The 13,627-nt window shown below is 46.1% G+C and overlaps 1 long non-coding RNA gene across 1 annotated transcript; it reads left to right on the forward strand.

The window, feature by feature from the left end:
* Window positions 1-1,433: 1,433 nt before the first annotated feature.
* On the forward strand, window positions 1,434-4,093 carry LOC307178628. The gene is made up of 3 exons (XR_013825244.1): window positions 1,434-1,487; window positions 3,057-3,090; window positions 4,032-4,093. It is a non-coding gene; the product is annotated as an uncharacterized lncRNA (long non-coding RNA).
* Window positions 4,094-13,627: the final 9,534 nt, after the last annotated feature.

Here is a 13,627-nt window from a genome sequence, read left to right on the forward strand (position 1 = left end):
GCTGCAAAACAACCAAAATAAAGTGACCTTCTGAGGAATGAATGGTATTCAGGCCATTTACATGCATCACCCATCAACACTTACTGCAGTACATTTTATTTATTTATTTATTTTTTTAGTACATTTTATTATACAGTTACTATTTCCATGTAAGAAATAGCACATCCACGTACTTAAAAGAAGAAATTACTCAAGTTCCCATCCCTTGTTAACGTTTTGGTGAATGTCACCTTTCTTTTTTTTTTTTTTTCCTTTTTTGCGGTACGCGGGCCTCTCACTGCTGTAGCCTCTCCCGCTGCGGGGCACAGGCTCCGGACGCGCAGGCTCAGCGGCCATGGCTCACGGGCCCAGCCACTCCGCGGCATGTGGGATCTTCCCGGACCGGGGCACGAACCCGTGTCCCCTGCACCGGCAGGCGGACTCCCAACCACTGCGACACCAGGGAAGCCCTCACCTTTCTTTTCTTTTTCTTTTTTCTTTTTTTTTTGCGGTACGTGGGCCTCTCACTGTTGTGGCCTCTCCCGTTGCGGAGCACAGGCTCCGGACGCGCAGGCTCAGCGGCTCCGCGGCATGTGGGATCCTCACGGACCGGGGCACGAACCCGTGTCCCCTGCATCAGCAGGCGGACTCTCAACCACTGCGCCACCAGGGAAGCCCCACCTTTCATTTTTGTGTGCATCTATTCATGAATTCTTGTGGGGTTTTTTTTGTTTGTTTACTTGTTTGTGTTTGCTTTTTGGTGAAAATGGACTCCTACCATCCATTTGTCTTCAGAACTTGCCCTTGTGCGACATTTGCAAGGTGTCTGCACACATATATAACAGAACATTAAAGGAGGATCATTGTAAACTCAGTTTCTGCCCAGACCCACAGACTATAGGTGCCAATGAGGCCAGACTCGAAAGTGGGACCATCCACGCGTGACTTAAGCCAGAAACCCAACTTCTCCACCCCGGGTCCGTTTTCCACCTGGTGCTGAAGAGCTGTTTTGTTTTGTCTTCATATGTTTGTTTACAAGAGCACTTGGTGCGCTGTGGGTTCCAGTCTCTCTTCAACATGGGAATGTGGTGAGGATGTTTTCACACTTCAAGCTTCAAGGGGGAAAAGCTTCAACTGAGCCACTCAGAGCACTAGGAAGGGGGGAGGGGCACGACCCAGAGAAGAATGGGCTCTCGCTCACGTTTGGAACATCTCAAGGGCTCAGGACTGTGCTGACAGCTCTGAAGATGTTCTGGGACAGCCTGGAGAAGAGGGAGGGGGAGAGGGGAAGAGAGGGAGAGGGAGAGACAGAATATGAATCAGGGGTCTTATATCCTTTCCAGGAGCGCCACCTGGAGGTGGGAGATGAACCCTGCGGGGAGAAGCTGGAAATGTAACCGTGGGCTTGAGCGTTTCCTCACAGGACCTGTTGGAGGGGAAGCATCTGCCGACAACACTTGAGAAAACTGCAGCCTTGAGAGAGGGAGGAGGAGGAATAGAAGCGCCAGGTAGGAACGTAAATAAAACATTGACTATGGGCTTTCCTGGTGGCGCAGTGGTTGAGAGTCCGCCTGCCGATGCAGGGGACACGGGTCGTGCTCCGGTCCGGGAAGATCCCACATGCCGCGGAGCGGCTGGGCCCGTGAGCCATGGCCGCTGAGCCTGCGTTTCCGGAGCCTGTGCTCCGCAACGGGAGAGGCCACAACAGTAAGAGCCCCGCGTATAGCAACAAAACAAAACAAAAAAACTGACTATGACCCCTGCAGCTGCAGGCAACTTGCCAAAAGGATTGCAATTACCGAACTGACACAATTTTTTTCCTTGCGTGTGACTTAAAAAAAAAAATTGGGACTGAAAGTCTCTATTATCTGAGATGACTATAAAAACCATGAGATTTACCTTAGATGTCCCCAAGGGCACAGATAAAAAGCTAGACCTATGAGGTGGGTATGATAGGGGAAGGGGGATGAGAAAAAAGTTGTTCTCTGAATCTGTGTGGGACTTCCCTGGTGGCACAGTGGTTAAGAATCCGTCTGCCAAGGCAGGGGACACGGGTTCAAGCCCTGGTCTGCAACAAGGGAAGCCAGGGCAATGAGAAGCCCACGCACCGCAACGAAGAGTAGCCCCCTCTCGCCTCAACTAGAGAAAGCGCACGCGCAGCAACGAAGACCCCAACGCAGCCAAAAATAAATGAATAGAATCAATGTAATTATCACACCTACATCTTTACAATGCATATGCTTACAACTAGGGTGACCAATTCTGATTTGCCTGGGACTTTCTCAGTTTTAGCCCTGAAATTTTCATGTCCTGGGAAACTCCTCATTCCCATATCCTGAGAACCGTCCCACCCCAACCTCAGTCCCAGGAAAACTAGGATAGTTGGTTCTGCTGCTTACACCCCTGGTTAGATATGTCTCTTTATGATGAGGACACAGAGCCCGGGAGATTTCTTTTTTTTTAATTCCGACTCAGCTTTTTAAAAAAATTGAAGTATAGTTGATTTACAATACTGTGTTAGTTTCAGGTGTACAGCAAAGTGATTCAGTTATTTTATTCAGATTATATTCCATTATAGTTTATTACAAGTATTGAATATAATTCCCTGTGCTAAACAGTAATCGTTGTTGCTGATCTATTTTATGTAAAGTAGTTTTTATCCATGAATCCCATATTCCTAATTATTCCCTCACTCCCTTGCTCTCCACTTTGGTAACCATAAGTTTGTTTTCTATGTCTGGGATTCTGTTCCTGTTTTATATATAGATTCATTTGTATTCTTTTTAAGATTCTACATATAAGTAATATCATATAGTATATGCCTTTCTCCGTTTGATTTACTTTACTAAGTATAATATTCTCTGTGTCCATCCATGTTGCTACAAATGGCAATATTTCATTCTTTTTTGTGACTAATACTCCACTATATAAATATATAAATATGTATATATCTTCTTAAGCCAGTCATCTGTTGATGGGCAATTGGGTTGTTTCCAAATCTTGGCTATTATAAATAGTGCTGCTGTGAGCATTGGGGTACATGTATCTTTTTGAATGAGAGTTTTCCTTTTTTCCAGATATTTACCCAGGCTGGGATTGCTGGATCATATGGTATCTCTATTTTTAGTTTCTTAAGGAACTTCCATATTGTTTTCCATAGTGGCTTCACCAATTTATGCATTTCCACCAAGAGTGTACTTGGGTTCCCTTTTCTCCACATCCACTCCAGTATTTATTATTTGTAGACTTTTTTTTTTTTTTTTTTTTTTTTGCGGTACGTGGGCCTTTCACTGTTGTGGCCTCTCCCATTGCGGAGCACAGGCTCCGGACACGCAGGCTCAGCGGCCATGGCTCACGGGCCTAGCCGCTCCGCGGCATGTGGGATCTTCCCGGACCGGGGCATGAACCCCTGTCCCCTGCATTGGCAGGCGGATTCTCAACCACTGCGCCACCAGGAAAGCCCCTATTTGTAGACTTTTTGATGATAGCCATTCTGACTGGTGTGAGGTAATATCTTGTTGTGGTTTATATTTGTATTTCTCTAATAATTAGCCATGTTGAGCATCTTTCCACATGCCTGTTGCCCATCTGTATATCTTCTTTGGAAAAATATCTGTATAGGTCTTCTGCCCATTTTTTGATCAGGTTGTTTGCTTGTTTTTTGTTTTTTTGTTTTAATTGAGTTGCATGAGCTATTTGTTTATTTTGAATATTAACCCCTTGTTGGTCTCATTGTTTGCAAATATTTTCTCCCAATCTGCAGGTTGTCTTTTTGTTTTGTTGGTGATTTCCTTTGATGTGCAAAAGCCTTTAAGTTTCATTAGGTCCCATTTGTTTATTTTTGCTTTTATTTCTTTTGCCTTGGGAGACTGATCTAAGAAAATATTGCTGTAATTTATGTCAGAAAATGTTTTGCCTATGTTCTCTTCTAAGAGTTTTATGGTATATTTATGGAATATTTATATTCTTATATTTATGTCTTTAAGCCATTTTGAGTTTATTTTTGTGTATGGTATGAGGGAGTGTTCTAACTTCATTGCTTTTCCATGCAGCTGTCCAGGTTTTCCAACACAACTTGTTGAAGAGACTGTCTTTTCTCCATTGTATATTCTTGCCTCCTTGTTAAAGATTAATTGACTGTAGGTATGTGGGGTTCTTTCTGGGCTCTCTATTTTGTTCCATTGATCTATGTGTTTGTTTTTGTGCCAGTACCATGCTATTTTGATTACTGTAGCTTTGTAGTATAGTCTGAAGTCTGGACGGGTTATGCCTCCAGCACTGTTCTTTTTCCTCAGGATTGCTTTGGCAATTCTGGACCTTTTGTGGTTCCATATAAATTTTAGAATTATTTGTTCTAGTTCTGTGAAAAATGCCATTAGTATTTTGATAGAGATCACATTAAATCTGTAGATTGCTTTGGGGAGTATGGCCATTTTAGCAATATTAATCCTTCCAATCCAAGAGCATGGACTATCTTTTCATTGCTTTGAATCGTCTTCATTTTCCTTTATCAATATTTTATAGTTTTCAGCATTATATGTCTTCCACCTCCTTGGTTAAGTGTATTTTTAGGTATTTTAACTTTTTTGACATGATTTTAAATGGGATTTTTTTTTATTTTCTCTTTCTGGTATCTCATTATTAGTGTAAAGAAATACAACAGATTTCTATAAGTTAACTTTGTATCCTGCTACCTTGCTAAATTCATTTATCAGTTCTAATAGTTTTTGTGTGAAGTCTTTAGGGTGTTCTATATAGAGTACCATCTGCATATAATGACAATTTTACCTCTTCCCTTCCAATTTGGATACCTTTTGTTTCTTGATCAGAGCATGTAGTCCATTGACATTTAAAGTAATTATTGATAGGTATACAGGTATGTACTTATTGCCATTGTAATCCTTGTTTTCCAGTTGTTCTTGTAGTTCTTTGATCCTTCTTTTTTGTTTCTTTTTTTAAAGTGAGTGAGTTTTTGGTTTTTTTTTAAATTAATTAATTAATTTATTTTTGGCTGTGTTGGGTTTTTGTTTCTGTGCGAGGGCTTTCTCTAGTTGTGGTGAGCAGGGGCCACTCTTCATCGCGGTACGTGGGCCTCTCACTGTTGCCGCCTCTCTTGTTGCGGAGCATAGGCTCCAGACGCGCAGGCTCAGTAGTTGTGGCTCATGGGCCCAGTTGCTCCGCAGCCTGTGGGATCCTCCCAGACCAGGGCTCGAACCCGTGTCCCCTGCATTAGCAGGCAGACTATCAACCACTGCGCCACCAGGGAAGCCCCCCTTTCTTCTTTTTGTTTTTTCTTTCATGGTTTGATGGTTTTCTTTTGTAGTATGCTTGAGTTTCTTTCTTTTTGATTTTTGTAGATCTGTTCTATACTTTTAATATTTTTGTTTGGGGGGCCGTACCACGAAGCTTGTGGGATCTTAGTTCCCCAACCAGGGATTGAACCCGGGCCTCATCAGTGAAAGCCCCGAGTCCTAACCACTGGGCCACCAGGAAATTCCCAAGTGTATTTTTCTGATTTGCGGTTCCCATGGAGTTCAAGTATGCTGACCCATAACTATATCTACTGGTTTTAAAGTGATAGTCATTCAAGTTCAAATACATTCTAAAAGACCTACATTTTTATACTCCCCTCCCTGACATTGTGTGATTTTTGATGTCCTATTTTCCATCTTCATGTTTATCCTTTTGCTGTTCATTGTAGTTATAATCGCTTTCGCAGAATTTTTGGATTTTTAAAAATATATATACTGGCTTATTTAAGTGATCTTCAATCTTTTTATATATTTGCCTTTCTTTTTGTGATTTTCCCTTTCCTGTATGTTCTTGCTTCTTTTCTATTTAGAGAAGATCCTCCAATATTTCTTTCAGGGTAGGTTTAGTATTGCTGAATCCTTTTAGTTTTTCTTGTCTGAGAAGTTTTTTTTTTTTTATCTCTCCATCTATTCTAAGTGATTATGCTGCTGGGTAGAGTATTCTAGGTTGCAGGTTTTTCCCTTTCAGGACTTTGAATATATCATGCCACTCCCTTCTGGCCTGCGAAGTTTCTGCAGAGAATTCAGCTGATTGGGGGTTCCCTTGTAACGGACTCTTTGTTTTTCTCTTGCTGTCTTTAGAATCCTCTCTTTATCTCTAACTTTGGCATCTTAATTATGATATGTCTTGGTATGGGTCCATTTGGGTTCATCTTCTTTGGGACCCTCTGTGCTTCCTGCACTTGGATATCTGTTTCCTTCTTTAGGTTTGGGAACTTTTCAGCCATAATTTCTTCGAATACATTTTCGATCCCTTTCTCTCTCACTACTCCTTCTGAAACCCCTATTATGTGTGCGTGGGCACGTTTTATATTATCCCATAGACCTCATATGTTGCTTTCTTTTTTTTTTTTTCATTTGTCTTTCTGTCTGCTTTTCTGATTGGGTGACTTCCATTATTCTATCTTCCATATTACTTATTCATTCTGTCATTTAGTCCGCCATTCATTGCTTCCAGATTGGTTTTCATCTGGGCAATTGAATTGTCTATTTTTAATTGGTTCATCTTTATAGTTTCTATTGGGTTGGCCAAAAAGTTCATTCATTTTGGCCAACCCAATAGTTCCTTGTTACAATGACCTACATTTCTATCGATAATCTTTCTTAATTCAGTTAGCATTTTTATTATCTTTTTTTGAACTCAGGGTCTAGTAGACTGGTATTTCATTATTTGTTCTTTCAGCTTTTTCTTGTTCTTATAATTGGGAATAGTTCCTATGCCTTTTCATTTTATTAACTTTCTCTGTCTCTATGAATTTAGGAGAAACAGTTAATCTACCGTGGCTTTGAAGGGATGTTTTTATTGGGAATGTCCCTGTGTGGACTGCGTGCATCCAATATTTTGCTGCGCGGGCTGGCTTTGGTATGGGCACCAGCCACACCTTTCCTCAGGACGTGCTGGCCATTATCCCCTTGATAGGCGGTGTTGTTGGTGTTATAGTATCTAGAGTTTGTGCTGGATGTGAGGCGGGGCCTCCTCTTTGCTCTGTGGTTGTCACAGCCCTGTCGGGGGCCGGGTCTGCTCCCCAGTTGTTGGAGTAGCAGCTCTGAGGGTCGGTTTCAGTCAGGCTCTGTTGCCCTTGAGTGGGTGCCCTGCCCCAGGGGAGGTGATTGGTGAAGCAAGTGAGTCATGTGTGGTCACAGAGGACCTATGCACCACCTGTGTAGATGTTCATGTCTCTGCTCAGAGGCAGCCCAAGGTTGCACCCCTTTCTCTCTTGTGTTCATCCCAGATCTAGTGCAAAGCTCTGGTGTAGGGGCTTCCCTGGCGGTCCAGTGGTTAAGACTCTGCGCTTCCGCTGCAGGGGCCGTGGGTTTGATCCCTGGTCGGGGAGCTAAGATCGTGCATGCCACGTGGTGAGGTCAAATAAATGAATACATAAATAAGGCTGTGATGTAGGGTAGGCTGGGGCTGCTCGTCAGGGCACTGTGGCTGCAGGAACGGAAGTGGCTGCGCTGCTGCCTGGGATCTGGGCTGCCTCTGGGGCAGACTTCTCCCAGGACCTGCCCACCCCTGGTCTAGTGCTAAGCTGCACTGTGGAGCAGACGGAGCTGCTGGGAGACAGACGGCTGTGTACTGCTCAGCACACCCGACAGACCATGGCTCTCCCACCTGGATCAACCCCAGGGCCTCTGGGCTGTCTCTGCGCAGCTATGTGAATCCTCTCCCGGGGCCTTTCTGCCTGAGCTTCAGTGCTTAGCTGCTGCGTGCTCCTGTGGTGATAACCTGCACACGCTGACGACGTCCGCTCAGCTGCACCTGCCACCCTGTGTGCGCGCTGACAGTGGCCTTTGCAGCTCTGTCTGGCTCACATCCCAGGTGCCCTTGTCTGTCTCTGCAGAGTTAGACCGAGTCTCTGCCCAGATCTCACGCATGGCTGTGGCGTGGAGGGAGCAGGGCCAGAGTGTCGGCCCCTTTGGATTGGGAAGTGCAGCTAGGCGACAGCTACCAGAGCAGGGCTCTCTCTGCCCTGGCTGTCAGCGAGCCAGCACACAGGCACTCCTCGTGAGTAGAGTCCAGGCTTCTCCAGCCCTTCTATCTGTTTCTGTAGATTTCCTGGTAGGCCAGGGGGCTTGTCTCCTCCCTGCAGGACCCCAGGACTGGTATGCCCAGGTTGAGGCTCAACCTCTCACTTCCCAGGGTGAGGGTCCTCCTGTGGTGGACCTTCTCCTCCTTATAGATCCCTCCCAGGGGCACAGATGCTAACCGAAGGCCTTCTTGTCCATCCTACCCGGTTACCTGGAGATCTTTCTAGCAGCTTTGGTTGTATAGGAGATCTTCTGCCAGTTTCCAGTTAGTTTTCCATGAGAATTGTTCCACATGTAGATGTATTTTTTTTTTCTTTTTTTGGCTGCCCCCCGCATGGCTTGCAGGATCTCAGTTCCCTGACCAGGGACAGAACCTGGGCCCCCTACAGTAGAAGCGCAGAGTCCTAACCACTGGACCGCCGGGGGAGTCCCTTTAAATGTATATTTGATGTGTTTGTGGCAGGGAGGTGAGCTTCACGTCCTCTTACTCTGCCATCTTCAACCACCTCCCGAGCCCTGGAGATTTTAAAGAAATCTTCCCAAGTTCACATAACCCCAAGCTTGTATCCAACCCTGTCTGAAAACAAAGGACTGTGCTGTTTCCACAGTTCTTAGCTTCTTCTCCGGCATGTCCCACGTGGAAGACATAAGTTAAGAAAACAAAACTAGACTACACTTGCAACCGCATTTGTGATTTTAGAAAATAAAAGCTCAGGAATCACTCCATTAAAATTAAAGACTTACTATAGTAATTTAAGGAGGATAAATACCGGAGCGGATGTCCATAAAAGATAGCTCTTAGGGTCATTGATTTTAATAATATTCGTCAAGATGCTTTGATCAGAACAAAATCCCTTCTCAGACTAGCTTAGACGCAAAGGAATTTCTGGGTCGTTTGGGGGTTTTTTGTTTTGGCTTTGGCTCAGAAGGTTCCCAGAATGACTGAACAAGAAAGCTGTAAGAAGGGAAGAAATGCTGAGTTTTGGAAGCAATCAGAAACCAAAAATCAGAGCTGAAGACACGATCTCCCCGTCTCCTTTTTCCGATGCTCTGAGTCATCTTCGTGTTTCTCAGTAAAGACGAGTTTCCTCCACATGGTGAGACAGATGGTCCCTGAGAGCTCCCAAGTTTTAAAGAGAATGACTTCTAGGGCAAGAGGAACACAGAGACACTCCCCCGCCTCCCCATCCTGACAAGATGCTGTGACTTAAGCACCTTGTCAACCAGACTGGGCGGCTCGGTGGGAGGGGAGCAAAGTGAGTTCTCCTTCAGATGCACCATCGCTAGAGAATATGATCTCGGATGGCCTTGGCCTGCAGAGGCTTGAAGCAGGATTTCAGTTCCCGGCCAGAGATTGAGGTCAGACCGCAGCAGTGAGGGCGCTGAATCCTAACCACTAGACCAGTGGCCAGTGACAAGGCCCCTGGCCCTTTGGCTTTGTAGAAATGAATTCCCACAAAGACAGAAAGTAGTGAAGCAAGTAAAGTGTTGATTAGGAGGAAAAAGAGTATGTGTGGATAGGCACACACAGGTGGGCTCAGAGAGAGAGTCTCGCCCTCGTGGTAGTTTTTTTTTTTTTTTTTTTTTTTTTTTTTTTTTTTTGCGGTACGCGGGCTTCTCACTGCTGTGGCCCCTCCCGTTGCGGAGCACAGGCTCCGGACGCGCAGGCTCAGCGGCCATGGCTCACGGGCCCAGCTGCTCCGCGGCATGTGGGATCTTCCCAGACCCGGGCACTATCCCGTGTCCCCTGCATCGGCAGGCGGACTCTCAACCACTGCGCCACCAGGGAAGCCCCCTCGTGGTAGTTTGAATCACTTATATGGGGCATTTCTTCCGGGTTTCTTCTGGCCAGTCATCTTGCTTTGCCTGGTTCTGAGTCCAGTACTTGGTTTATCTCAGGGTCCTCCCCTGAGTGCGCGTGCATCTCTCAGCCAAGGTGGATTCTTGCGAAGAGGCCTATGGGTAGACTGACGTCGCTCCCTTTTTGACCTCGAAGGAGCCTTTCTGTGCATGTGTAGTCGGGAAGGTCTCCTTGACCTTGAGAATGAGAAATATGTGGTGTGTTACCTGGGCAGGGCTCAGCTTCTCCTCCCTCCTGTTACTGTCTTTATCTTGGAGTATCTGTCCACAGGGGACAAACTCCAGCTGTTCCTCCTGGGGCCCATCTATCTCCTGCCTCAGCTTCTGGTTGAAGCTGGGATGAAGACAGGGCCAGCTTCAAGGGCAGGCAACCCGGGCAAAGGGGACCTCACATTCAGAAGGAGACCCACGCTTGGGTTCTAACGCTCTGAGGTCTGCGGTCACCATCGTGAAGTTCTTTTTTTTAGCGGTACGCGGGCCTCTCACTGTTGTGGCCTCTCCCGTTGCGGAGCACAGGCTCCGGACGCGCAGGCTCAGCGGCCATGGCTCACGGGCCCAGCCGCTCTGCGGCACGTGGGATCTTCCCAGACCGGGGCACGAACCCGTGTACCCTGCATCGGCAGGCGGACTCTCAACCACTGCGCCACCAGGGAAGCCCCATCGTAAAGTTCTTAATCGTGCATCTTTGCGTTTTGTTGGTGAATTCCGATGGGACAATGGAGCATATGCTGAGAGCTTGGAGGCGAGCTTCCTGCTTCTCCTGCTGCTTCTTCCTGCTGCCTCCCTACTTTCCTGTATTAATCTGTTCAGGCTGCTTTAACAAAATACCACAGACTGGGTGGCTGAAACAACCAAAATCTGTTCTCTCACAGCTCTGGAGGACAGAAGTCCAAAGCCAAGCTGTGCTCGGGGTTGGTTCCTTGTGTTCCATACCGCTCTCCTGGTGTCTGGTGGGTCTCTGGGGAAGCTTTGGTGTTTCTTGGCTTGTAGACATATCATCCCGACCCCTGCTTTCATCTTCACGTGATGCTCTCCCTGGGTCCAAATTTCCCCTTTTGACAAGGATACGATCGTATTGGTTGCGGGCTCACCCTATTCCAGTATGACCTCATCCTTTTAATTAATCTGCAATGACCCCTCTGCAAATAAGGCAACATTCTGAGGTACTGGAGGTTTGGGACTTAAAGATGTGGATTTCGGGGTAGACAAAATTCAGCCCCTAAGAGTGTGTGCTGGTGTGTGACTGTGTATGTGTAGAGGCTCTGCGTAGCTTGCTCTGTGGATGTCTGTATAGAACTGTGTGTGTGTGTGTGTGTGTGTGTGTGTCTTATGGACCAAATGTTTGTGCCCCCCCTCCCCCGTGAAATTCATTGTGTTGAATCTCTAAACTCCAGTCCCCTTGAATTTGGAAATGGGGCGTCTAAGGAAGTAATTAAAGGCTGAATGAGGTCATAAGGGTGGGGCCTTCATCAATAGGATTAGTATCAAGGGGAGGAAAGGTCACATGAGGACACAGTGAGAAGGTGTCTGTCTGCAAGCCAGGGAGAGGGCTCTCAACAGAAACTGAATTGACCGACACCTTGATCTTGGTCTTCCAGCCTCCAGAACTGAGAAAACAAATGTCTGCTGTTTAAATCATCCAATCTATGGTATTTTATTGTGGCAGCTGGAGGAGACTGGTATAGTCTGTGTGTGCATGTGTGTGTGTGTGTGAGAGAGCGAGAGAGAGCGAGAGAGAGAGAGAGAGCGAGAGAGAGAGAGAGAGAGGCAGAGAGAGTCTGTACAGCAGAGCCCCCCACCCCTACGTATTGTTTGCCTTCCAAGTAAATCCAGAGTATGTCTTCTCTTTTCTTGCCTCCAAGCATCCTGACCCCTCACTCTCCTCCACCTTCTGTCTTCTCCTTGAGTCTCCCCCAACGCATACACACATACACGTGTGCACGCACACAGAAACATACATACATATATGGACACATAAACCCACACACGGCATGAGCGCAAAGAGACAGACACACCCTAGGGAGCAACAAAGGAGGTGGGGGAATCAGGGACCTGAGAGTCAGGAGACCTCTCTACTCTTGGCCCCCTTGCCCCCGTGCTACACCCACTTTTCTTCACTGTATTTTACAGTCAGCAATGGCAAAGGCGCAAACGACAAAGCTTCCTAGGAAACCGGCCCCGTCCAAGTTGCAGAACAGCTGGGACTCTTTTCCAAAGAGATGCTGGCTGGGCCCCCTCCCTTGGACAAACCCACGACCACTGTAGGACATATGGCCCCAGAGACTTAGCACATCAAAGATGGAAAGGACTGCAGAAACCATCCTATCCTGCTGGTCTCTCACTTTTAAAGATCTGAAAACTGAGAAAGGGGTTTAAAAAATGTCTTTCCTTGCACGTTAGAACACGCCTTTCCTGGCTTAATTCAGTTCTTCTTCTGGTGATTCACTCAGATTTCAGAAAGCATGGGTCTAGGACAGGGGTTGGCAAACTATGGCCCACAACTTGTGTTTATAAATAAAGGTTTATTAGAACACAGCTGTCCCTGTTTGTGTATCATCTGTGGCTGCCTTCATGCTGCAACAGCAGAGAAGCATAGTCTCAACAGAGGTCCTGTGGCCCACAGATGCTGAAAATATTGCCCTCTGGTCCTTTTCAGAAAGTTTGCTGACCTCTGGCCTGGATTTTAGATGAGATCTGCCACTTCTTTTGGTACTTCTTTGAAAAAAATAAATCCCTTTGATTCTGACCATCTGAGGTCCCTTCTGCTTTGTCTCTGGATGTTCTATCATGTACATACAGTTTCTGGAGGAAAAGACACTAACCAGACCCTCTGTTATTATTCCCGATAACGTGGGCATGCATTAACCAAAGATAAGACTTGGAGGTTTTCTTCTTTGCCTATTAGTTGTAGCACTTGTATGAGTAGAAACTTGGCTTATTCATTTATTTGGTTGTCCTGAGGTACAGGTTATAAATGAAAGGCAGGAGAAACACTTGATTTCTTTCCTCTGCGTTTTAAAATTTTGTGAGTTGTGTTTCTAGCATCTTCCAAAGGTAGCCAATAATATCTTTTTCTAAATTGATCCAGTAAGTAGGAGGCCCCCCTTACCTCTTTGGATGAAAGTCTGTGAGGCTGTGAGCCTAGACTTGTCACTATCAGTTCCAGACTCATAGGGACAGCTGGTCTGAATAATAATGACGACACAGAAATAGAAATAGGCGAGAGACATAAAGAAAAAAAGGCATTTGAGTATGTGGATGTATTGACTGTTGTCTGAGGCTATCTCTAGCTGTCTTTTTCCTTTGTCTGGTTACATGATTGAGTTTCTTCCTCCCTCCCTTCCTTCCTTCTTTCCTTCTTTCTTTATTGTTTTTTTGTTTTGTTTTCTCTGGCTGCGTTGGTCTTCCTTGCTGCGTGCGGGCTTTCTGTAGTTGCGGCAAGCGGGGGGCTACTCTTTGTTGCGGTGCGTGGGCTTCTCATTGCAGTGGCTTCTCTTGCTGTGGAGTACGGGCTCTAGGTGCGCGGGCTTCAGTAGCCGTGACACGCGGGCTCAGTAGTTGTGGTACACGGGCTAAGTGGTTCTGCGGCATGTGCGATCTTCCCGGACCAGGGATCGAACCCGTGACCGCTGCGTTGGCAGGCGGATTCTTAACCACTGTGCCATCAGGGAAGTCCCTCTTTATTCTTTTAAAGTCTTTTCAAGTTAGGTTTTTCCTTTTGTCATTTC

The sequence above is a fragment of the Stenella coeruleoalba genome, assembly GCF_951394435.1.
Source record: "Stenella coeruleoalba genome assembly, chromosome: 20".
NCBI lineage: Eukaryota > Metazoa > Chordata > Mammalia > Artiodactyla > Delphinidae > Stenella > Stenella coeruleoalba.